Consider the following 24635-nt stretch of genomic DNA (forward strand, 5'->3'; position numbering starts at 1 on the left):
AAGAATGATTCTGGGAGTTGCCAATCTCTAAAATATTTCTATCTTCGTTAGTGGATGTTTCAAAATAATATTGAACAGTAAAAAGAGACGGAAGGATAAATTAGCCTCGGAGACAATTATAATTTGAAAATAAGTTCCTCTGTCTGTGCAGATATAATTATTGGCCAGAAATAGAGTTGGTTTTGTTTGTTTGTTTTTGTTTGTTTTGCCATGTTTATATCTCAAAATTTCAGAGGATTTGTTAATATTGTTGCTACCAGGGTCTTCCTAAACCTATCATTTTCCACTGCTACATTTCTAATCTTCGGCAGCCAGTTTGTGAGTTTGGCACAGATTTATAAAATTCTACCTGCTGGAGATAGAGGTGTATAGCATGTGACTGAAGATAATAAGAAACTGAAATGTATGTATTTAACACAGTTAAATCTAGTACTTATCATGTGCCAGGTTCTAAGAGAATACCTGGGTATGCAAATTTGTATGTGATACACATTTACTGCGTGTAAAATTATATTGTTAAACAAGGTAGAAAGCAAGTAAACCAGTAATCACAGAACAGGATAATTTGATAAAAATAGAAATATAGTGTTATATGATCAAAGAGCAGAAATCACCAACCCTGGGGCGCCTGGGTGGCGCAGCCGTTAAGCGTCTGCCTTCGGCTCAGGCCGTGATCCCGGCCTTATGGGATCAAGCCCCACATCAGGCTCCTCTACTATGAGCCTGCTTCTTCCTCTCCCACTCCCCCTGCTTGTGTTCCCTCTCTCGCTGGCTGTCTCTGTCAAATAAATAAAATCTTTAAAAAAAAAAAAAAGAAAGAAATCACCAACCCTGTTGATGAAGAATGGAGAAGTCTTCCTAGAGAAAATCAAATTTGACTTTAGTTTTGAAGTCACTGGATACGTTATTGGTTAACAAACGTATTAATGATGTTAACTGCTATAATTAGTGAAAGAAACAATGAAAGATTATTCCTATCCTACTAAAGTAAAACCTACTGAAAAGGAGCTATTTGAATTATCAAAAAAAAAAAATCAGAGAACAAGAAGAGATATGAGTAATGAGTCTCCCAACATTGGTTCGAAATTTAAAAAATGCTCCCACTTTTGAAATTGAAAAAAGCCCAGGATTGAATTGAAAAAGCCCAGAGGATATGTTCTTTCTTGTGCTGCTCCTACAGTTTCAGTAAAAGAACCTTGGACTGAGTTTGGTGCCGCAACTTGTCTTCTCTACATGGGAAATAATGCCTTGGCCACTTCTCAGTCTATGTGGTGGTCCATGTTTTTTCAGTTTGCTTTCTTTTACAGACCAAACTATGTCTAAGTTAGGGGAATATCAGCCAAGTTCTCTCCAATCCTGCTTCCTAATGGATGCCGTTGTCACTGAGGATCCAAATTGAAGAAACTCAGGGACAAGAGGAGTTGGTCCAAAAAATATATGAGTATGATTTCTAATATTTCCAGATTTTTAGTCTCATAGATACACACAGTTTTAAACATATACAAGGTTTAAACATCACAGCTAAATTTTCTGTTGGTTATCAGTAACTAGTGACAGTCTCTGAGTATCCACTGTGAGAATGACTTCACTTAACCCTCACAACGATTATGTCAATTCAGTTAACAGACTAATATGGAAAAGAATGAACACATCCCCACAATACACAAAGAGGAAATCTACTAAATTGAGGGTTTTAAAGCAAAAATTATATACTTGAGGAAACAAAGCGGACTATCAACATGTTGATCAGCCTGGCCTTTTGTGTTAGTGGCCATTGTAGACCTTAAATACACACAAAGACACATTCCTCCCTTATACAGAATTCATGATTCTGAGTTTCACATTATGAAATGAAAATGTGTCTTTATTTTGTATTAGCCTAGAAGGAATTAATATAAAATATACAAAGCAATTCCCATCACTTCCCACAACTCATAATTGACTGTGTTCTGAGGCTCAGGATTGGATAACTTGGATTTCTATAGTCGCATAGGCATAGTTTATTCTGACTTGGATGTCTACCTCTTCCTGGACAAGGTTTATTCCATCCATGAAGTTCAGAGAACAGTTATTTCAAGCATTTCAGATTTTTGGACAAAATCACACAACTACTATAATGAGACCAAGATTCAAAATCAAGTTTCAAGAATAACAAAGGCCTAATGGCAAATTAATTGTTCAATGAGAAATTTATAGGGAAAACCAGAAGAGATAAAGTTACTCTTATTGAATTATTACTACATGCTTAGTGCTGGGCTGAATCTTTTATATCCCAATAATTGTGACTGTCTCAGTTGCCAAGTTCTTTCCTGCCTCATTACCTTTGCAACTGATCTTGACCCTATCGTTGACCATTTCTTATACTTTTAGATCTCTAAATTCCACTCCACTCCCTAGATACTCAAAATTAAAATATGCTACTCTTTATTACATTTTTATCTATTATAGCATCTCTTTCCATTTTATTCTCCATGTTATTCAATTTTTAATTTAAATATGTATCTGTTTGCCTACTTGCACATGTTCCCTTTCCCTATTTGCCTGTAAACTACACAAGGACTGGAGCACGCTCCCATAGCCAGCATTCCTAGGTCCTCAGGGTGCCTGGCTGGCTCAGTTGGAAGAGCATGCAACTCTTGATCTCAGGATTGTGAGTTTGAGCCCCACGTTAGTTATAGAGATTACTAAAATAAACAAACTTTAAAAAAATATTAAAAAAAAACGAAGTAGGTTTTCAATCAATACAATACCTAATTCAACAATTGTAACATTCTTATGGATAAATGTTATCCTAGTTAACAGATGAGATTACTGAGTGCCAGAGTGTAAATTATTTCTCTAATTCCATCCAGTAGTTCACTTTTAATATGGGTCTGTCTGAATTGCAATTCAATGCTTCCCGATATGTTAAGGTCCATAGATATCATAGTATATCCAGCTCTGTCCATAAAATGGCCCTGATCTTTGTCAGGTTACTCACTTGAGGAAGAATGAGGACATTCACAGAGGTAAGGGAAAAACATTTTAATCACCTTGAGTAATGTTTAATACGGTGGACTCTGTACTAGAGGTAAATCTCCTGAGTTTGCACTAACTCCAAACAAAAGAAAGTACTTCTTTCAGCCCAGTTGGTTGTTAAATAAGCCTAAAGTTATCTGGTGGCATTATTCCTCTTTTTTTCTCTACAGAATTGAATTATGGCAAATGTCAAGAGAATTCTGTTTTAACCAAGACAATGTACAAGCCATTCATTGTTAATCAAATGAATACAGAAGTCAGTACAATTGGGAGAATATCACATTTTTTGTCATGGAAAATTAGTATCTGATAATTATGTTCAAATGTCAGCCTATATTTGTGTCAGATGAGGGAGTAAATGTATTATTTTTTTTTTTCAATTTGGAGGCATTGTTGTCTTTTATTCTCCAAATATGAGGTGGAAAAATTATGTTCAACAAACTTAATCCTCCCCAAAGAAGATATACCCCAAATTAAACCTAATTCCTTAAAGACCTTTTTAAAAAAATGGATGTAGACAAAAACACATCTGAATAGAAAAAAATAAAGAAAAACACAAAAACACAAAAATAGTCAGCATAAGTGTATTTCTTTTTCTTTTTTTCTTTGTCCAGAGAGAGAGAGAGTGAGCACAGAGTGGGGGTTGAGAGGTGGGGGGAGCAGAGAGAGAGGGAGAGAGGATCTCAAGCAGGTTCCACAACCAGCGTGGAACCCAATACAGGGCTTGATCTCATGACCCTGATATCATGACCTGAGCCGAAATCAAGAGTCAGATGCCCAACTGACTGAGCCACCCAGCACCTCAGCATGAGTATACTTCAAAATAAATAGGGGGATAATTCAAATTTAGGTAAAATTAATATGATAGGTTTTATTTTCAATTAATAATTGTACATGTATAAAGAATGTTTTAAGTAATTAAAGTTTTTAAAAAGGGGCATTTCAATAAGATGAATAAGCCTAACTGTAACGATAGCCTATGTACTATATAGTTTTAATTCATTTGTGTACCAGCAGTCTCCAATGGTCTGTCCAGTCTTTGTACCCAAATATACTATGCCAATTTCTTCTCCATGCCAAGCATCAGATTATTGAATGACATTCTGGTTTGGACATTTCTTAATGAAATGTGTTTGGGAATGGGAGACAGGAAAAGATGAGTCCTCCTTCTGTTGCCTGATGTTGCTTTTCTGGCAAATACCAATGGACCACTGATGCTCAGTATGTGACTGTTCTCTAAATGCAGGCTCTTTTATGGGGTGTATGAACAAGATATTTGGATTTTCTTTAGGAGCTCTCCCAAGTACACAGTTTACTGAAATAGAAAAATTCACACCAGCAAGACCTCTCTAATACAATACTAATAAGAGATTTAGGATGACTATTTCCCATGAGGCTCAGTTGACCCACTAGAAAGCATTTGGCATAGCTCTGGCAACAAGCAAGAAGGCTGCTTGGCTACCACTGCTTTGCCACTGTCTACATCCAGTACTTGTAGGAGCAAGACTGATCGATAAGACTGCTTGCTTAATTGGGTATGTCTGATAGGAAAGTTAGATACCAATCTTCTTTACGTGGCAGATACTCCCAGTGTAAACAAACTGATGTGAGCTCACTCCTTGATGAGTCAGAAACTGTACCAGGTGAGTTGTTGCACAATTTTCTTTGCAGCAAATAAGGAGATCATTGAAATAGCTTCCAAAGCCATGACTCCATGAGAGAGGGTGAATGGGTTCCTTTTGTTTAGAGTTAGGATGAATATTTAGATAAGGGAAGCCTTCTCATGGTATGTAACAGCAGGCCTAAGGTCATGCATGTGACTTAAGGAAACATACCTACACATACGTTGTATGTTATGTAAATGAGGCTCCTCCTTGGGCTAGATATTAGTACTATAATGAGGTAAAGGTAGTTGTCAATCATTCCAGAGGTCACTCCACACTTCATCTGGGTAGGCTGGAGTCAAGGGTTTAGTTCAAGTGGTCTGGGTGGTCTGGGCTAGTGGGGGGTCTTCTCAGGGCTGTCACCATGACCTGAGGGGTGGTTTCGGGTTTCATTTGCTTTAGTTAAGACATAAACTAGAAAGAGGAGCTTAAGGAAAAATAAGTCAAAGGTTAGTGAGTACGAGCAGGTGGGCAGTAAAGGTCAGGTCTTGGGGTCTAGGTGGTGATACCAGGTTCTATAAGTGATTCCCTCAGGACACCTCTCATTTAGTATTTTAGAATGAATTGCTTTATCTCCATGTGGAAGGACTCTTTTAGTCAAAATAGTTTGTCTTTATTTCCAAAATCATCAATATCACATATTTAATGAGTCCTATCACAGGAAGGCATATTAGTGCACACACATATGTGCATTCATGTGTATAAAAGAAAAAAACAGTATGCCAGTATATAATTAGTAATAAAAAATAATCACAAAGTTAGGAAGGAAGATATTTAGAGGAAAAGGAACTGGTTTTCATCTTAAAAAAAAAAAGAAATTTTAGAGTGAGCAATATGTTAGCTCTGTTTTGAAGGTATAAACTTCCCCCTTCAATTGCCCCTCCAAAAAAAAAAAAAGACAATTCACTAAAAGCAAAGATTAGCAAACTTTTTCTGTAAATAGCCAGATAGCAAATACTTTAGACTTTGTGGGCTACACATTAAAAATAGATTTTACATTCAATTACAATGGCATCTTGGAAACTACAGGAACAAACTTGTTCTTCAATGAGACACAGTGCTCATTGTCTAGACCACACTGTCTACATTGGCTGATTCTGACTCTGTGGGAACCATGACAAATATTGTAAGTTGTGGACATGTACATAAAGTCTGTGGGGTGGAAGGACACTTTGTCTCTCCCTTTCCCACTTAGAAAAAACAGGCTACAAGAAGAATCCATTTTGGTCTCATTACAATATTTCTGCTTCATGAAAGTGGCTGTTTTTTGGCTTCTCCTTTGAGTCATATAGCATTCTTATTTGATTCTCTGAAGCCTTGAGGTATAAATTCACTATCTGAGCTTGTTTTATGAATTAAAAAAAGGATAATTCCAGTAATAAAACCTGAATATATCAACTGCTACCATATCCAGCCACTTGATTCCTAGGCCTAGGATTGACTTGAAACAAAATTCTGAGAAAAAAAAAGTGTTGGATAATGCTCAAGTTAGAACCTAATTTATTAATTTTATTTACTTACTTTAAAATATTTTTCAATTCTTGTCTTCAGTGAGAGATATTCCAGATGGGCAGAGTGGTGGACGGCAACAGGAAAGGTGTAATGCTTTTGATTGGAATGGATTTCCTGCCCGTCATCAATCAAGTGGTCTTCTTGGCTAACAAGTATGAATTATTTATTTTTTTATTTATTAAAGTTCATTAATTAAAGGAAAGATTGACTAGCCTTTTAGTTTTTGAAAATTTTTGGATTTCCTATTGTGTTGAATGATACACATTTTAAAATTAGATTTTTTATAGGTTTGTACCATCTCTTTAAATACATTAAATAGTAAATTTTTGATACATGTTTTACATTATTTCCTTATTACATCATTTTCTAGTCCATCTTAATTGAGCTGTTCTTAGTGCTAAATATTTTTTTTTCCTTTTATGTGTGTTTTTCTTTAAATTTCCTTCCAGTGTTTCAGTAGTTAAGATCTGAGTCATAAAAGGACAAATAAAAATTAAAAATAAGAGGCTTAATTCTCCCTTTTGAAAATAAAAGGAGAAATTTCCCTCCCCTCCTTTTTCTTAGAGCATTAATCTTAGAAAACTTGCAACTCTTAAGTGATTTCTCCTTGCTTTGAAATGTATATAAATCCTTTTGAAGACTAGATAAGCTTTTTGTCAGCCTTTTGACCCAGGAATGTCTGGGAGCCATATCTTTGAAATGTAAACATTGAGGGGGGTGGGACCCTACTAAGAATCTTAACTTCAATGGGTTCCTTGCTCCAATTTGTAAAACTACCTCCTGTCATGGAGATAGAAGTGTGCTTTTCCTCTGGATAAAGCCTACTAGCTAACACAGATGGTCACCTTGATTACCAGGTAAAGTTAAGATAAACTATATATCATACATGGTGCTGTCAAGTCCTCTTAAAAGAGGACTAGTTGTTTATCTTGAGAACATGTATGCAATGTGTTGTATCAGCTATTTCTATGCAAATCTGCTTGACCATATCATGTCTTGGCTTAATGCTTCTTCAATAGTAAGGGTGTTTCTTCTAGTACCTTTGTGGAGATTTCTGGGTTGGAAAACTATTTTGTTTTAATTATAGTTCCCCCATGGGCAGTAATGAACAATTTATTATAAACTGTGTTACCGAAACCCAAGTTCAGCTGCCTGTGGCTTGAAAAGCCAATACTCAGGAGATGAGTTTGGGTTGGAAAGCAATTTGAGCTTTATTCAGGAAGCCAGCCACCTGGGAAGAAGGCAGGCTCTTGTCGAAAGGCCAGCCCCAAGGTTTCTGCCGGGCCCAGAGATTTTTCAAGGAGTTTGATCAGTTAAGGGAGTGCAGTAACCTGTGACATTTCTTGATTACATGCGACTCCTTGATGCCAGCTACACAGTTATCTAGGTTCTCTGAGGTTATGCAAGAAGCTCTTGTTCCTTGGTGTCCTGGGTGGAGGTTGCGCAAGAGAGCCAGGTAACATGCAGAAGTTCTCTGTTCTTTCTAGGAAAGAATGCATGATCTGTAGATACACAAAGAAAGGTTTAGTTAATCACACAGGCTACGAGTGCTTGCTAAATTTTAGAGACTACTAGGTTGGCGCAAGGGACTGAAGCAGTTTCAATTACACAAGGTTTTAGTGATCTTGAGTAAGATCTTTTCTTAATTATGTTTTTGGGTTAGTAATTAGTAATTATTACTAATATATAGCAATTTTATTAACCTTTGGACACTTATCTAGTACCAACCAATAATGGTGAGCTACCTCATTACCTTTTCTTCCAATATTGTATATTGCTCTTTAGGTAATATCAGTCTTGTTTATGATTATTAGATAAAATTGTATTTTATTAAAAATACCTTTAAGAAAGATTTAAAATAACAGAAAGTTGGGCAACATATCCTTTGGGAGCCCATGCACCTTAGTTATTACTCATTTATTTATTTGTTATTTGGTTTGCTTATTTTTTATATATTTGGGATTTTTTTCCTGTTATTTCATAAGTGAAGATAAATTGGAGAAGGTATAGAATTTTTGTATTATAACTTGTTTTTCTAAACTCTGTAAGGATTTCTTTATTGAGATCAATTATCCTGATAGCAGATTCTATGTTTCATTCATAATAATGACCCCAAGATTTGACTAGGGAGGTTGTTGGCTCATAGCGAACTCTCAGCAAATATTTGGGAGACGGTTTTCTTGGTGATCTGAGGATTAATTTTTACTCTAACATGTACGAGCTATAAGACAAAGTTAGCAGATAACCATGAATTGACATCTTCTAATAAAGCTGCTCAAAAGGTAATTATAGCTTTGACGTATAGTGTATAGTGAAAGCATTGCCACTGGAGTTTTCAAAAGTGCACAGAAGAAACAAAAAATGCTGGACAAAATGTCAGCATGGTTTGGCAAGGATATTATAGATGAAATTTAGGTATATAAGCTAGGTACTTTATTCACATATGCTTCAAAATTCTGACCAAACTTATAATTTGATGTTTATCATCACTGAATATATGTCCATTTATTCTTGATAAATGATTTATTTTATTCCAGTAATAAATTCTGTTCACACATGTTCAGCCAGTAGTTTGTTGCCTATGACATAAGGCAACCTACATAAAGTAGCAGGTTTTCATACATTTGACTTTGCATTTTTATGAGGCTGATAATCTGATTTTGAAGGTAGTGCATAACCTTTGGGTTTTACCCTAAAATCAAGGTTAATCACATTAGAACAATGATTTAGATGTTGAATATAAAGTATTTCCAAGGTGTGTAGTTTTTTGAGGTAAATAAAATTAATTTGAATATTCAAATTCTACTAGATTCCTCTAAGCAACCTCATATTATCCATTCTTAGTCACCCAAAACATGGCATAAGATATGATTTAGGATCAATTCAATCCATGGCTATGTGTTCTGCTTAGAGTGTACTTTTGTAGTGTACTTTTTTCAGGGCTTGGGAGAAGACTGTAATTTCTGAAAACAAAACACACAAACAAACAAAAATACCCAATCATAGATTCCTAATACGTAGGTCAAGTCCAAATCTTGTCACTGCAAGTTATGTGATCTGTGGCAACGTATTTATCCTCTCTGGACCTTACTTCCCTTCTGTCTATGGTATTGATAATAACGTTCACCAAATAGCATTTTAGTGGGCTGCAAGAATCAAATGTGATAATTAGTCCACATATGTAAACATTTTATTAAGATGGTATATTAAGTTTACTTCATTTTTTATGTAATTGTATCAATTTCTTATAGAACCTAAGGAATCAATTATTTAATAACTACTTATTTCATTTCTCTGACCCATTTCGCAAAAGATAAAAATGCTAATATAAATCTCTAACCTCCTAACCATCTAATACTGTGTTTTGCTAAGAAATCACTCATTTTCCCAATGGGCACATTCCAGTGCTCTCTGTTCACAGCTCCCTAAACTTCCTGAACCCATAGATTTGGAAAGGACTTTATGATTGAAATTTGAGTTCCTCTGTTTTAGCAGCATCACCCAGTTTAAAGACCAGATTTTACTTGACATTATTATATTAAGGACCATCAGAGATGTTTTCCACCATATTAAATCCACTTTTTTTTTGCCAGAATTTGAAGTTTAATCCTGAGACCATTTTTCTGTACCTCTAAGAGCTGCTTGAATACCTGTCAGCCTCCTCCCAATCCCCAGATGAAAGCACAGTGGCATCTTCATTGCATTTGAGCAGATGTTACTAAAATCCTACTCATAATGTAAGTGGATAGTAATGACATCCATACAGGGAGGATGCCATTCATTCATTCTTTTGTTGATTATTGAAAAATAAAAGTTTTGTTTTTAATTACTCTTGGTTTACATGATAAAATAAATCTATATTCAGTTTAGAAAAAAATCTAACCATTGATAAATAAGAATAATGAAAAATCGCTTCAAAACTCATGCGCTTATCATGAAGCTTGATTAATATTCTTTCAGATTTTTTTTTTGTTTGTGGATATAGATAAGTGTATCCTATTCATTCTTTTAAATGCTAAAATTTAGAAGAGTTTTATATTTGCAGAGGCACTGAGAAGATAGTAGAGAATTCCCATATACTCCTTCACTAGTTTCTCCTATCACTAACATCTGACAGTAAGAAAGTAAGGGCTGTATTAGTAAGATAATTCTACTATCTAGTTCTAGTTATCTGATCATCTGATATTCTAAGTATCTAATTCTAAGGTAGAATTATCTTACTAATATTGTTACAATTAACGAACCAATACTGATATGTGGTTATTAAATAAAACTGGGTTTACACAGATTTCCTTAGATTTTTTTTAAGATTTTATTTATTTATTTGACAGAGAGAGAGACAGCCAGAGAGAGAGGGAAAATAAGCAGGGGAAGGGGGGAGGAAGCAGCAGGCTCCCAGTGGAGGAGCCTGATGCAGGGCTCGATTCCATAACACTGGGATCACGCCCTGAGCCGAAGGCAGACACTTAATGACTGAGCCACCCAGGCACCCCAGATTTCCTTAGATTTTACCTAATATCTTTGTCTATTCCTGGATTCTATCCTGTCATGTCCCCTTAGGTTCCTTTCAGCTGTGGCAGTTTCTCCAAGTTTCCTTGTTTTTGAGGAACTTGACATACTTGAGGAGTATTTTTCGAGTATTTTATAAGATATCCCCTATTGAAATTTGCCTGATGTCATTTCTTTATGATTAGGTTCAGGTTATATGCTTTGGGCAGGAAGACCACAGAGATGAAGTAGCATTTTATCACATCATATTTAGGATACATACTATCAACATGATTTGCCACTATAGCGGCTTACTTTGATCCTGTGGCTGTGGTAGTGTTTTCAGGTTTCTCCGCTGTAAAGTTACTCTTTCCCCTTTCTTCCAGGTACTCTTTGGACATAAGTTACTATGTGCAGCCCACACTTACAGACTAAGAATTTATGCTATTACCTCCTGGGGGGGGGGTAGAATACTTACAGAAATTATTTGAAATTCTTCTGCATAAGATATTTGTCTCTTTTCCTCCCTCCTTTCCTTCCTTCCTTCCTTCCTTCCTTCCTTCCTTCCTTCCTTCCTTCCTTCCTTTATTCAATTATTCATTTATATCAGTATGACTGTTCTTTTATCCTAAAGTTTATAATGCAATAGTTTTATTTATTTCGATGCTCAAATTGTTCTAGTTTTGTCCATTTAGAGCTCTTTCAGTCACCTCCTGTGACACTTTGTCGTAATTCCATCATCATTCTTATTATTAATTATTATTAGCACTTTCTCGCTTTCTAGCACTCCAAGATGCTCATGCTCATCCTGTCTTATTTTCTTTCCGGGTCCTGTACGCAGTCATTTCTCCAAGAAGCCCTGGTTCCTTTTATTGAAGAATGGTATTAGAAACCATGATCTGGGTACTAGATTTGTTCATTGCTATGGGTATGTTGTTTCTTGTTGGCCTTTTCAGCTAACAGAGTTAGAAAATACATATGTGTGTAGGCTAACTCACATGCATATACATAAACATATATTTCTATATGTAACTATCTGTATCAATATTAAGATAAACATGAGTTTACATTATCTCCAACTCTATTTTTTTTTTTTTTACCACCGGGATTATTCTAGCTTCCTCTTCTTGCTAATCTGTAAAAACTCCCGTCTTACCATCTGTGATTCACTATAAATTGTTCAGTTCCAGTATTAGTAGCAGAATTGTTTCAGTATCCAATAGGAAACTTTATTAACTAGAGTGCACTTCTTATGTGTAGTTCCTTTCATCTTCAATCTTATAAACTCCACTTGTGCACAAACTTACTTAAGTCAGTACCTTCCCCCCCACCCTCTTCACTTAGGTGGTTTCACACGTTTTGTAATTCAGTTAGATTCTTTTGTGACAGTCTACATTCCTTCTTGGGAACTCCATCAGAAATAATTTGTTTTTAATGTATACACATTGTTTCACTCTTTGTACTGTAGTTTTTTAAGGGTTTTAACAAATACATGATTTCTTGTGTCTACCCTTGCAGTATCATGCAGAATGTTTTCACCACTCCACGTCCTCTGTGCTTCACCTGTTTAGCCCCTCCTTCCACCTGAACCCATGGGAACCACTAACTCTTCACTGTCTCTAGAGATTTTCCTTTCCAGAATGTCATACAGTTGGAATTACCAGTATGTAGCTATAACAACCTTTTACTCAGCAATACGCATTAAGTTTCAGTGATGCATTTTCATAGCCTGATAGCTTATTTCTTTTTATTGTTGAATACATTACATGGTATAGATGTACCACAGTTTGTTCATCCAATCACCCTTTGAAGGGCATCTTGGTTGCTTCCAGCTGCTGCAAACATTCACATGCAAAATTTATGTTAACATTTTCTAATTAAGGGAATGAACATCTATGATGGGATTGCTGGATCCCATCATAGGTAAAAACTATGTTTAGCTTTGTAAGAAATTCTCAAGCAGTTTTCAAAGTGGCATTGCCATTTGTGTGCCCATTGGCATTAGCTGAAGGTCCTTTTGCTCTGCATCTGCACCAGCATTTGGCATTTAAAAAAATAATAATTTTAGCCATTGTAATTGGTTTATACTAGTATTATTTCAATTGGCAATCCCCTAATAACAAATGATTTAAAATTATATTTTTAATTATAAAAACGGCATATTTGTCACAAGAAATTATAGATATTATATCTCTCTATTTCTATCTCTAACTATCTGTATTACCATCACCCAGAAAGTCAATGTTATAATTTTGGTATATATACTTTTGCACATTTTTAATGTATTTATAACATAAATATAATGGATTTGTGGCCTGAGCTTTGATTTGGTCATTTAATCTTGAACCATTTTCATCAAGCCTAGCAGAATTTACTCAATGGCTTTATTGTGTGATTGTCATTGTTCTTTATGTTCCTACCAAAGGTCTTTACCACTTTTCTTGTCAGTGTTTTCATCTATTTTTATTGATTGGAGAAAACTAATGGAAAGCCTTGTTTAATATTACTGCTTTCTGCTAGCATAATCGAAGTAGAAAAACATTACTGGCATAACAAAAATATAATGCTAAAATACACAGAGAACTACACCAAGTTTATACACTAAAGAATAAGCAGCCGAGAGAACAAACCATCAAGTTCTTCCTGGGACTAATCGCAGCCATTCATACCATTTACAGCTAATAAATTTTAGGCTAGAAAAGATGCAACATCGAAAAAGTCTGGCACCTTATAAAACTTTCCAAAGAGAAGAAGGAAGTGAAAACTGATCATAATTGCTGTAATTTTCTTTTATCTAGCAGTTAGAGGTTTCGTTTTGTTCAGTTATTTTCCCCAGGATAATAAGGCAAACAATTGTAAGGGGAGGAGAAAGAATTAATTTATTTCATAACTACAGAAAAGCCCTACTAAATATTTGATCATTCAAAACACTTATATGTAAAGTTTCCCCCCTAAAATAAATGTATCTTTACTATTATAATTTTTAAAACTTAGTAAAAAATACCTATCTCTACATTTTTATATTGCAAAGTGTACTTAATAATTCCAGGATGATTGATAGATGATCAAATTAAAGAAAAAGAATTCTAAACAAATTATGTTAAGTCATAAAGTTATCATCCCTCAATTAATGTAAATTCAATAGTCGATATTTTTAAAAGTAATTTTTTATATTTGATTTTAATTTTTCAAAATCACAAATGAAGTGGCATCAAAGTCCATATCAAAGCTAACAAGAAAAAAATATAAAGAAACAATTTCCCATTTCCATTAGGTTCTTTTATGTTCTAAACAGTGAACAGATAGTTGTTCACAGATACTTCCTCATAATGAGGATATTCACAGAAATTTTAGTACTTTTCTGTCAAAAATGTTTATGAATTCTTGGTAGAAGCAATTCCTGATGCTATGTTATCAATTCTATTTTGAAATACTTGGTCAAAGTCTTAAGAAAATTATGGTAATAGAGATCTTAAAACCTGTCCTTCTCTTTGTTATAATAAATATACTTTTTGGTATGTATCACAATCTCTGAAATGTAACATACATAATTAAAGGGTCTCACGAATTGTAATGGTTCTCTTTTAAATATTACTGTAGATATCCCCAAATGTACTCAACTATTCTCTTATTATTCATTGTTACCAGTATTTCACTATTAGAACGGTGATTAAGCACACATATAAACAGTATCTTTGTGCATACATTCGAGTATATTAAATTACAGTGAATAACTACACTTGAATTATTGGGACAAAGAATATCATATTTTTTAAAAGATTTTATTTATTTATTCGACAGAGAGAGAGAGTGAGAGAGGGAGCACAAACATGGGGGAGGTGTAGAGGGAGAAGCAGGCTCCCCGCCTAGAGCAAAGCGCCCAAGATGGGGCTGATCCCAGGATGCTGAGATCATGACATGAGCCGAAGGCAGACGCTTAATGACTGAGCCACCCAGGCGCCTCAAGAATATCATATTTTATAGATATGGCCAAATCGCTTTCCATAAGTTCTTTATGAGCCTACATTTGCATCAGCTTTATATTTGAATACTGTTTCCACATGACCAGTCAACATATAGGATGTTATTGCTAGTTTAAATGGTTTCAAATTCAGTGGAAAAATTATATCTACTTCTTTTTTTAAAAAAAACACACATTTCCTTAACATTATAAAAAAAGTAAGCATATTTTTCAAAAGTCTACGGGTCTTTTACATTTCTTCTTCTCTGAATTGCTGAGTTATATCCTATGTATATATCTAGTTTTCTTGTCTTTTTGTAATTTCTGAAACTTATTTTGTTATGGATATTTATTATTTTCAAAATACATATCACAAGTTCTTTCTTCTAGATCATTTCTTGTTTAAAAAATTATGTTGATGTCAGGGGTGCCTGGGTGGCTCAGTGGTTAAGCATCTGCCTTCGGCTCAGGGCGTGATCCCGGAGTCCTGCGACTGAGCTTGGAGTTCTGTGACCAAGCTCCGCATCGGGCTCCTCTGCTGGGAGCCTGCTTCTTCCTCTCCCACTCCCCTTACTTGTGTTCCCTCTCTTGCTGGCTGTCTCTCTTTCTCTGTCAAATAAATAAATAAAAAATCTTAAAAAAAATTATGCTGATGTCAGATGTAAAGAATGTTTGTTTTGCCTTTTATTGCTGACATCTGTCGATCTTTCCATTTTGTTTTATATGCTCTATAACTTTATACATGATGTGGTTTGAAGTTGTAGTTCAGAGCCAACAGTCAAGAAAGAATTCTTGGGGCGCCTGGGTGGCACAGCGGTTAAGCGTCTGCCTTCGGCTCAGGGCGTGATCCTGGCGTTGCGGGATCGAGCCCCACATCAGGCTCCTCTGCTATGAGCCTGCTTCTTCCTCTCCCACTCCCCCTGCTTGTGTTCCCTCTCTCGCTGGACTATCAAATAAGTAAATAAAATCTTTAAAAAAAAAAAAAAAGAAAAAAAGAAAGAATTCTTGAGACGTCTTTTGGTGCAAAAAGGTCATTTTATTAAAGCAAAGGGGACCTGTGGGCAGAAAGAGCTGCACTGGGGTCATGAGGAGTGGCTGATTATATGCTTTCAAGTTGGGAGGGGATTAGAAATAGTTTAAGTCTGGGGCGCCTGGGTGGTGCAGTCGTTAAGCGTCTGCCTTCGGCTCAGGGCGTGATCCCAGCGTTATGGGATCAAGCCCCACATCAGGCTCCTCCGCTATGAGCCTGCTTCTCCCTCTCCCACTCCCCCTGCTTGTGTTCCCTCTCTCGCTGGCTGTCTCTCTCTGTCAAATAAATAAATAAAATCTTAAAAAAAAAAAAAAAAGAAATAGTTTAAGTCTGTAGGGAATTTTGGAAGCAAGGTTTCCAGGACTTTGAGGGGGCTAGCTATTGTTGGGAAAAGGTCATTTATTACTGTCTCATAAAACCTTATTCATGAGACGCTAGAGATGTATATCGATGGGTCATGCGCTTGGGGAATGAATGCCAACAAACATCTTGGGGCTATAGAGATAAAGCAAGTTTCCGAAGTAATTTTTATATGTTAAAGTAGACTTGCAGGATCCTGGGGGGTTGGGATAATGTTAAAAGCTAAGATTGCCTTTTGCCCTGAGCAAACTATTAACATGGAGAGAGCTGAGTTCCTGAAGGAATGTCCCTATGCCTGACTTGTGAATGGGCTGATAACTAGTAAGGAAGTTTATTTTTTTTTCTTTTCCTTTGTTTCCCACATTAACACATCGTGTCTAATTTTTATGTCTTTAATCGATCAAAGATTTTAACATATATTAGATTTTTATTTGTAATACATGTTAAGTGAAGTATTATTTAAGGAAAATTTTTCATATAGAGAGCCACTCATCCCAGCAGTTTTAAATGCAGTTATTTTTTTCCTTAAGTGATCATATATGAATTCACGTGCAAGGCAATATTCCCATTTATGCATACTTGTTTCTGGCCCTGCTCTGTAACAATATACCATTTTTTTTCCTGTATTATTTAAAAAGTTTAAAAAAATGTTGGAATTTGATGACTCCACTTTTTCTTTTTTTAAAGATTTTATTTATGTATTTGAGAGAGAGAGAGAGAGAGCAAGTGGGCAGGAGCAGGAGCAGAGGGAGAGGGAGAAGCAGACTTCTCACTGAGGGTGGAACCCTACACAATTGAATCCTGGGACCCTGAGACTGGGACTGGAGCCTAAATCAGAGGCTTAACTGACTGAGCCACCCAGATGCCTCTTTTATTTATTTTTTTAATTAAGGGAAGATATGCCGGCCTTATAAATAAAACGGATTGGCAATCAGCAAAAAAGTGGAGACCATCACACCTCAATTCTTCCTACATTATTTTTTATTTTCTTATAATTGAGTATAATCCAAGATTCACCACTTCAGCCTTTTCTGGGACTTGTTTTGTGTTCCTAGGAAGACAGATTTGCTCTTGTATACATTAGAAAAAAGGGGAGTCACAGAAATAATTCGAAGTAAAAAGAGACTGTGATTTTGAATGCCTATTTAATAGAGTCCTGATGATTTTTCAAGGACATACAAAATTTAGGATGTGTCTTTCTGTGTCTTTTCTTTGTTTTGTCTCTGTCTTTACCTCTCTCTCTTGGTCTTTGTGAGATGACTTTTTTGTTTGTTTCGTAATTTACTTTTTATTTATTTATTTTATTTTATTTTTTTTTAAGATTTTATTTATTTATTCGACAGAGAGATAGAGACAGCCAGTGAGAGAGGGAACACAAGCAGGGGGAGTGGGAGAGGAAGAAGCAGGCTCATAGCAGAGGAGCCTGATGTGGGGCTCGATCCCAGAACGCCGGGATCAGGCCCTGAGCCGACGGCAGACGCTTAACCGCTGTGCCACCCAGGTGCCCCTCGTAATTTACTTTTTAATATAAGTCATAAACTTTGTTGATAACGGAAAATGGAAGGCATGATTTTTTTTTTCTTATTTGCTAACCAATTCTCTTTAAATTATCCTAACTTTATGGTACATTGATGTTTTGATTTCTGGTAGGGAAAAGTTATGCTCACTCCCATCTCATTTATCTTTATTACATTAGTATTTTTTATTTTTTGACAATTCCTCTTTTAGATTACATTTAGAATAGTTTTTTTTTTAATCTATTTTGAGTGTTTGAGTGGGATATAGCTTATTCATAGAAAAGACTTTGACAATTTGAGTCATGATATCCCAGACCATGATATAGATATATATTTATTTAGGTGTCAGTTTAAGACCTTTGAAAAATTTGACAGTTTTTGTGTATGCTTTTCATCCATTTCTTATTGAATTATTCAGAGTTTCTTTAGAATTGTTATTTGTATTATTAGTGATCCTTTTGGCTATTATACATTTGTAGTTATTCTGGCTGCTTAGGAGACTATATGTATTTTTTATATGTTAATCTTATGTGGAAGTCTTATATTTTACTGTCAGTATTTTTTGTGTCTGAATGTCTTCCATGAATGTTTTTGGTAGAAAACCATGTTGTTTGCAACTATTTATTCTATTATTCTTGTTATTTTTCTTATTAAATCAGTTAGAACTCCCATGGTACTTTTGCTTAGTGCAGATAATAGTGAACATTCTGGTTTTGTCTATGTTTCTTTGTGTGTGTGGTGTGTGTGTGTGTGTGTGTCTGTGTGTGTGTGTATGCGTGGTCTAATTCAATATATTATATTTTTCTTTTCTTTTTCTTTTCTTCTTCTTTTTTTACTTAAGTATAGTTTACTAACAATGTGGCATTAGTTTCATGTACAACTATGTACATGTACAGCATCATGATTCAACATCTCTGTACATTATGCTGTATATACTCACCACAAGTGTAGCTACCATCTGTCATCATGCAACACTATTACAGTGTCATTGACTATATTCCCTAGGCTGTGCCTTTTATTCCCATGACTTATCCGTTCCATAACTGGCAACCTATATCTCTCAGCTCCCCTTGCCTATTTTGCCCTTCCCACCAACCCTCTCCTTTCTGACAATTATCAGTTTATTCTCTACATTTATAGGTCTGATTATCCTTTATGTTTGTTTGTTTATTAATCTGTTGTTTTGTTTTTGTTTTTGTTTTTAGATTCTACATATGAGTGCAATTATATGGTATTTGTCTTTTTCAATCTGACTTATCTCACTTAGCATAATACACTCTTCGTCCATCATTCTGGTCTTATTTTTAACTGTAAAATAAATACTTTAGTAGTTTCACTGTATTAATTATTTTTTAAGGTTTTGTAGGTTTTTTATATATATATATATTTTTTAATCTCATTTATTTGACAGAGAAAGCACAAGCAGGGGAAGCAGCAGGCAGAGGAAGAGGGAGAAGCAGGCTCCCATCTGAGCAGGGAGCCCAATGCGGGGCTGATTCCCAGGTTCCTGGGATCATGACCTGAGCTGAAGGCAGAGGCTTAACTGACTGAACCACCCTGGAACCCATTTTTTCTAGGTTTTTATACTTAACTTGTGCTTTTTTTTTTTAAATCACAACTTAATGTATAGCTGAAAATTATTTTCCATCATCAAATAATGAAACCATAGTGTTATCAGGGGCTGGGGGGATGGGTTAGCCCAGTGATGGGTATTAAGGAGGGCACATATTGCAATGAGCAGTGGATGTTATACGCAAGCAATGAATCATGGAACACTTCATTAAAACTAATGAAGTACTGTATGATAACTAACATAACATAATAAAATTAATTAATTAATTAATTAATTTAAAAAATGTGGCAAATGAAGAAACAGGGAGCCAGGACTATCATCCTAAAAGCAAGAGAAAGGATCTGCTTTGTTTAATTTTGCTTACTATTTATTCAGTGACTTCCTAGTATAATATTAAAAGCCAAAAAATTCAAATTCAGAACCCCTACCCTTAAGGAACATATATAGTATTTCAATTTTAATTGAGTACGGCCTGAAATACAGAGGATTTGTCTAAGCCTTCATGATTTTATAAACTTCCAACAGAATCATTGTCATGAAAGATTGAAATAAGGAAATACCAAAGGATTCTAATTTAGCTATTTTATTCGTAAGTAGCTACTTCCAAACTAACATTTAGACTGAAGTCAGATAAATCCTTAACACTTTACTAGCCACAACAAAAAAAAATGTGTAGGGTTATCATTTGATTCAATTAATTATGATAATATATCGGTTGATCTATAAATTATTATATTCCTAGGACAAACTCTACTTGGTCATGATACTTTATGCTTAATTATAATTAGGCTTCATATGCTAAGGCTTTAATTAAATTTATAATTTACTTTAAAGTAATGATACTTCATAATATCATGACATACAGATTAATTTTATGTTTACCTTGTCCAGTTGTGGGTTTTAGGGTTACCGTACCATCAAGGACTGATTTGAAAAGTTATCTATCTTTTACTATGATCTCAGAAAGTTTACATATCATAGAAATATTTTCTTAAAGTTTGGTAGAATTCATCAGAATATATTTGCCTGATTTGGAGGTAGGTTGTTGATAGCCTTTCAAGTATTTTTAAGTCTATGGAATCATCCCTTCTGCTTCTGTAACTATTCTTGAGTAATTTTATGCTATATGATCCCTCCCCCCAAAAAATTAGTCAAGGTTTCCAAATTTATAGTTTTGTAAGTTTTCTATGTATCTGTGTTATGCTATTCTTTATCTTGTATATATTGTTATTTTTAGTGATTTGTATTACCCTTTCTGAAGACATATATGTATATATTTCTCTCACCCAGCATAAACTTTGTTATTTTCTGTCTGGTTCATCATTTTCTTTATCTTTATTAATTCATTTTTTCCTGGTATTTATTGTGATGTTCTTTTCTTCTTGTTTAAGCTTACTTGTTAATTTATTTTCAGTCTCTCATGCTGGCAAATTTGAGAATCACCGTGCTATTTCCTAAATCTCAAATCTCATCCAGGGATAAATATGTCTTTAGAAAAGTAGGTATGTGTGTGTGCATGCCTAATCATTTGATCCCACATAATATCCCTAACATTGCAACTCACATAATGTAAATTTTAAAATTTTGTTTATTTAAGTGCCCTTATATATTGCATATTAGAGTTTGGGGAGAGGGCAGATGGGTAAGAAATTGTGGATATTGTGAGTGCATTATTTTCCAGATCACAATGGATAAGTAACATCTGTGTGCTTTAGAAAATTATAAAGAGTTAGAGAAGGGGGGAAATGAGAATATCTTTACTCTAGAGAAGCCTGAAAGATACTACCACAACAAAGTGATCCAGGTTAATATCAACAATGAAATAATATTGATACAATGAGATGAAAATGAAATTTACCTTTGTAGTGTTTCCCCTCAAAACATATAATCCAAGTCTAACCATGATAAAAACATTCGAAAAATCTCAATAAATGGACATTTTACATTATATTTGACCATAACTCCTCAAAAGGTCATCAAAAACTAGGAAAGTATGAGATGCTGTCACAACCAAGAGGACTCTAAAGAGACATGATGACAAACTGTAATGTGATATACTGAATGGGATCCTAGGCAGGAAAATGAATATTAGTTAAAACTTAAGAAATCTAAATAAAATATGGGCATTAGTTAACAACACTGCATCATTATTGGTTCATTAATTGTAACAAATGCACTGTGCTAATAGATGACACTACTGTGGGAAGTCTCTGTATTATTCTCCTAATTTTTCAGTAAATCTTAAATTCTTATAAAATAAAAAGTTCATTTAAAGAAAAGAGCTACAGAATGTGTTGGGGAAGAATTATTTCTTCCACCCTTCAAGGTCCTTCTAGCTGGACTAAGAATCAAATTAACATGAGACTGATAAACAGAAGAAAATCAAATTTAATAGCATATGTATGGGAAATCCACAGAGACATGAAAATTCCAAAAACAGTGAGGCAACATGATGCCTATATGAGCTAAGGAGAAGGCTGGGAATCTGAGAATATAAAAGGGAGAAATACCATTGACAAGAAGGTGAAAAAAGACGTTTAGAAAAGGAAATTTTTCCTATTATGTAGGTAAATTTCTTAGGTAAAGAGGAATCTCTATTAATAGCTTTCTTCTTGCTCTAACCAGGCATTGGGGGGGGGGATTGTAAGGAGCTTTTCCTGAATCTGCGGGGTTTTGATAGCTTTTAACTCAAGATAATGTTCATAACAAAGTGGCCCATTGTGAGCTGACCTACCCATCACCCACATTATGAAAGTGGTATAAAGATCAGTTTTACTTGTGAGATTAATATGAAATTATGAAATTGCTTATTCTCTATATATCACTGTATATAGTGATGGCACTGGAAACTTTTACTAATTAAAAATATCTACCAGGTCTGCTATGCCAAAGACTTCCTCTGGGTTTCATCATTCTTTGGCTTAACTAGTACTTCTAATTATTGTCATGTGGATGATTTCCTAATCTATGTGTCTCCAGCCCTGCTTTCCCATGTAATATCCCAAATCATATTTCCTTCTCCTGCAAATTTCTTTATAGATTTATTTATCAGATATTTGCAAAGCAGTAAAGTACTAGGAATTGTGCAAATCACTATGCCCCACTATCTTATCTAAAATGAATTTGTTATTCCTCTTTCCTTCCCCCCCGAAAATTCTGTAACCCTCAAAATGTCCTCAATTTTTCAACTTCAGAGTTTAAATTAAATATATAGTATTATTCAAATCCTGTAGGTTAGAAAAATAACAATTCTTATTGACTTGCCCATAAAAATATTTGTAACTTTTCATTCTCATGGACATCATCATCAACATTCTATGTGTGTTTTACTGACACTTTCTTTAACCCCATCAATCAACCCAGTAATCTCTGCCTTTAGTATAGTCTCAAACTTCATAATCACATTCTTTCCACAAACAACCTGCAATGATTCCCTGTTTCCTGGCAAAACAAGGAAGAATTTTGGAATGTGGTATTCAAGGTCTTTCATATTCTAGCTCAAGCTATCAATATTATTTCTTATTTTCCATAACATAAATGTCTTGCTCTGAAAGTTAGCACTTTATTGTCAAATAATCTTCTTGTTTGCATTCCTGTTATTGTGCCTTTTTGTCTTTCTTTTAATTTCACAGCTAAATCTTCCACAAAATGATGGTTCTTTTTCCTACCCCTATGGTTTCTTCCCTTGCCTTTTTTCATCAAAACTCTAAATATTTTCTAGCATAAATAAGATAATTTAGCCTAAATATGTTATACCTTATTCTAGATGTTACTCAAATTTGAATATAATCTTTTTGAAAACAGATGTTGTTTTAAATGATTTTCAAATATCTGTCCCCCTCCAAGGAATTCTCTCTGAAAATTTAAATACCTCAGGGAGACATAAATAATTGTGAATAAATTAACATGCATTTATACTCCATCAGGGACAATTTTTGTTTTTAGAGTAGTTAATAGATTCCAGAGGGAATGAGAAGTTAAACTGGCAAGAAAAAGTCCAAAGATGTGGGAAATCTATGGACAGCAATGGAAGACAGAGTGGGAGACTCTGACAACCAAGTCACTCAGCCGAAAATTCAAGGCATTCATGAAAATAGGAAAACTAGTTGAGGAGTTACTGAGCATCATTCTTATGTGGTGTCATGTGAAAATATGAAATGTTGGTCTGTAGAACCTGTTCAACCACTAAAGGATAAAATACATTGACTCCAACCCTTGTAGTACTCCTGACCAGATGTGTTCCCTTTGTCATCAAATATTCAAGTGTCCTAACTACCGAAGAGAGAGGAAAGGGCAGGCCTCTCCTATCTGAAGGATCCAATGGAGATTGCTAAATTTATTTATCCTAATCTGGGAAGCACTGCCTACATGGAAGCAGATAACCTAGTCTCTACTGGGGCACTGAACTACTTCACTGTTGCTTGTATATATATATTTTTTTCTTACATGCAAATGAAACATCTATACCTGAAGCTGTCTAAAAGACCACATGGATTCCTGTTAGAATCCCATATTGACGCCCATTAGAAAGAGTAAATAAAATAAAATAAAAAAGTGGTATAGATTTTGAAGAACAAAATCTGCTGTTATCTTGCATTTGCATTTGATACCCAAATGCATTTGGTGCCCAAAACTTAATGACTTGAAGGCATTTTCTTAATATCGAAATGGTGGTTTATATTCAGTGAATTTTTTGATAAATCTAGCTTCATTTAACAAGCCATTAAAAAGACCTAATATACATGAGGGATAAGGATGTCACCAAGAAAACAGGCAAGGATCTCAATAAAATATGAACCCCAAATTACTGGCACTAGGTACTTTTTATCAATAAGAAGAGTAGGTTCTGACGTTATTATTCAAAGCTTATAAATAAAGGGTTCTACAGAGTAATATACTCCAATTTTAAAACTTTTTACATTTAAATCTAGTTAAGCATTTTTGTACTGATCCTGTAGTGAAAGCTTTATTGTCCGCTGGAAAGAGTTTTTGGAAATATTTGGAAATATTTATGATGAGTAAGCCCATGGTGGGAGAATCAGTCAGCAGTCTTCTGAATAGAAAGTAAATGAGGACACCAGGCATCTTGGAAGAATTAAGAACATGCTTCAAGGAAACAGAGTAACAGATAAAATATGGGGAAGAAAGATATGGTTGACTTATTTAGGTCTTGGCGAGTTGTGAGAAATAACTCTACAGATACAGCTAACTAGAATAGTAAGAGTTTAAGTTGAAGATCCTGAGGATCAATCTGGTAAGCTATTATGAAAGAAGGAACAATAAAGGAAAATTTTTGGTCATTGATGTTAAAATCCAAAGTCAAATATCCATAGTATTCTCATTTGGAAATCTCCTATTTAATTGGAATGGATAATAAGGTTCACAAGTAAAGAAAATTTTAATGGAGATTAATGCATTTATTTCCTTGAATGCAATTCAGCATCAAATTTAGCCATTCAGAAACCATATTGACCATAATGATCATATATATATATATATGTATATATATATA

General features: G+C 34.7%; 1 long non-coding RNA gene across 1 annotated transcript in view; it reads left to right on the plus strand.

Annotated features, from left to right (window-relative positions):
* The first annotated feature begins 6263 nt into the window (after positions 1–6263).
* LOC109490411 overlaps positions 6264–24635 on the plus strand; it is a 21027-nt gene continuing 2655 nt past the window's right edge. The window contains exons 1-2 of the long non-coding RNA XR_002143744.1: positions 6264–6346; positions 9788–9931. This is a non-coding gene — a long non-coding RNA (uncharacterized LOC109490411). The remainder of the gene's footprint in view (positions 6347–9787; positions 9932–24635) is intronic.

The sequence above is a fragment of the Ailuropoda melanoleuca genome, chromosome 4 (genome assembly GCF_002007445.2).
Source record: "Ailuropoda melanoleuca isolate Jingjing chromosome 4, ASM200744v2, whole genome shotgun sequence".
In the NCBI taxonomy this organism is placed as follows: Eukaryota; Metazoa; Chordata; class Mammalia; order Carnivora; family Ursidae; genus Ailuropoda; species Ailuropoda melanoleuca.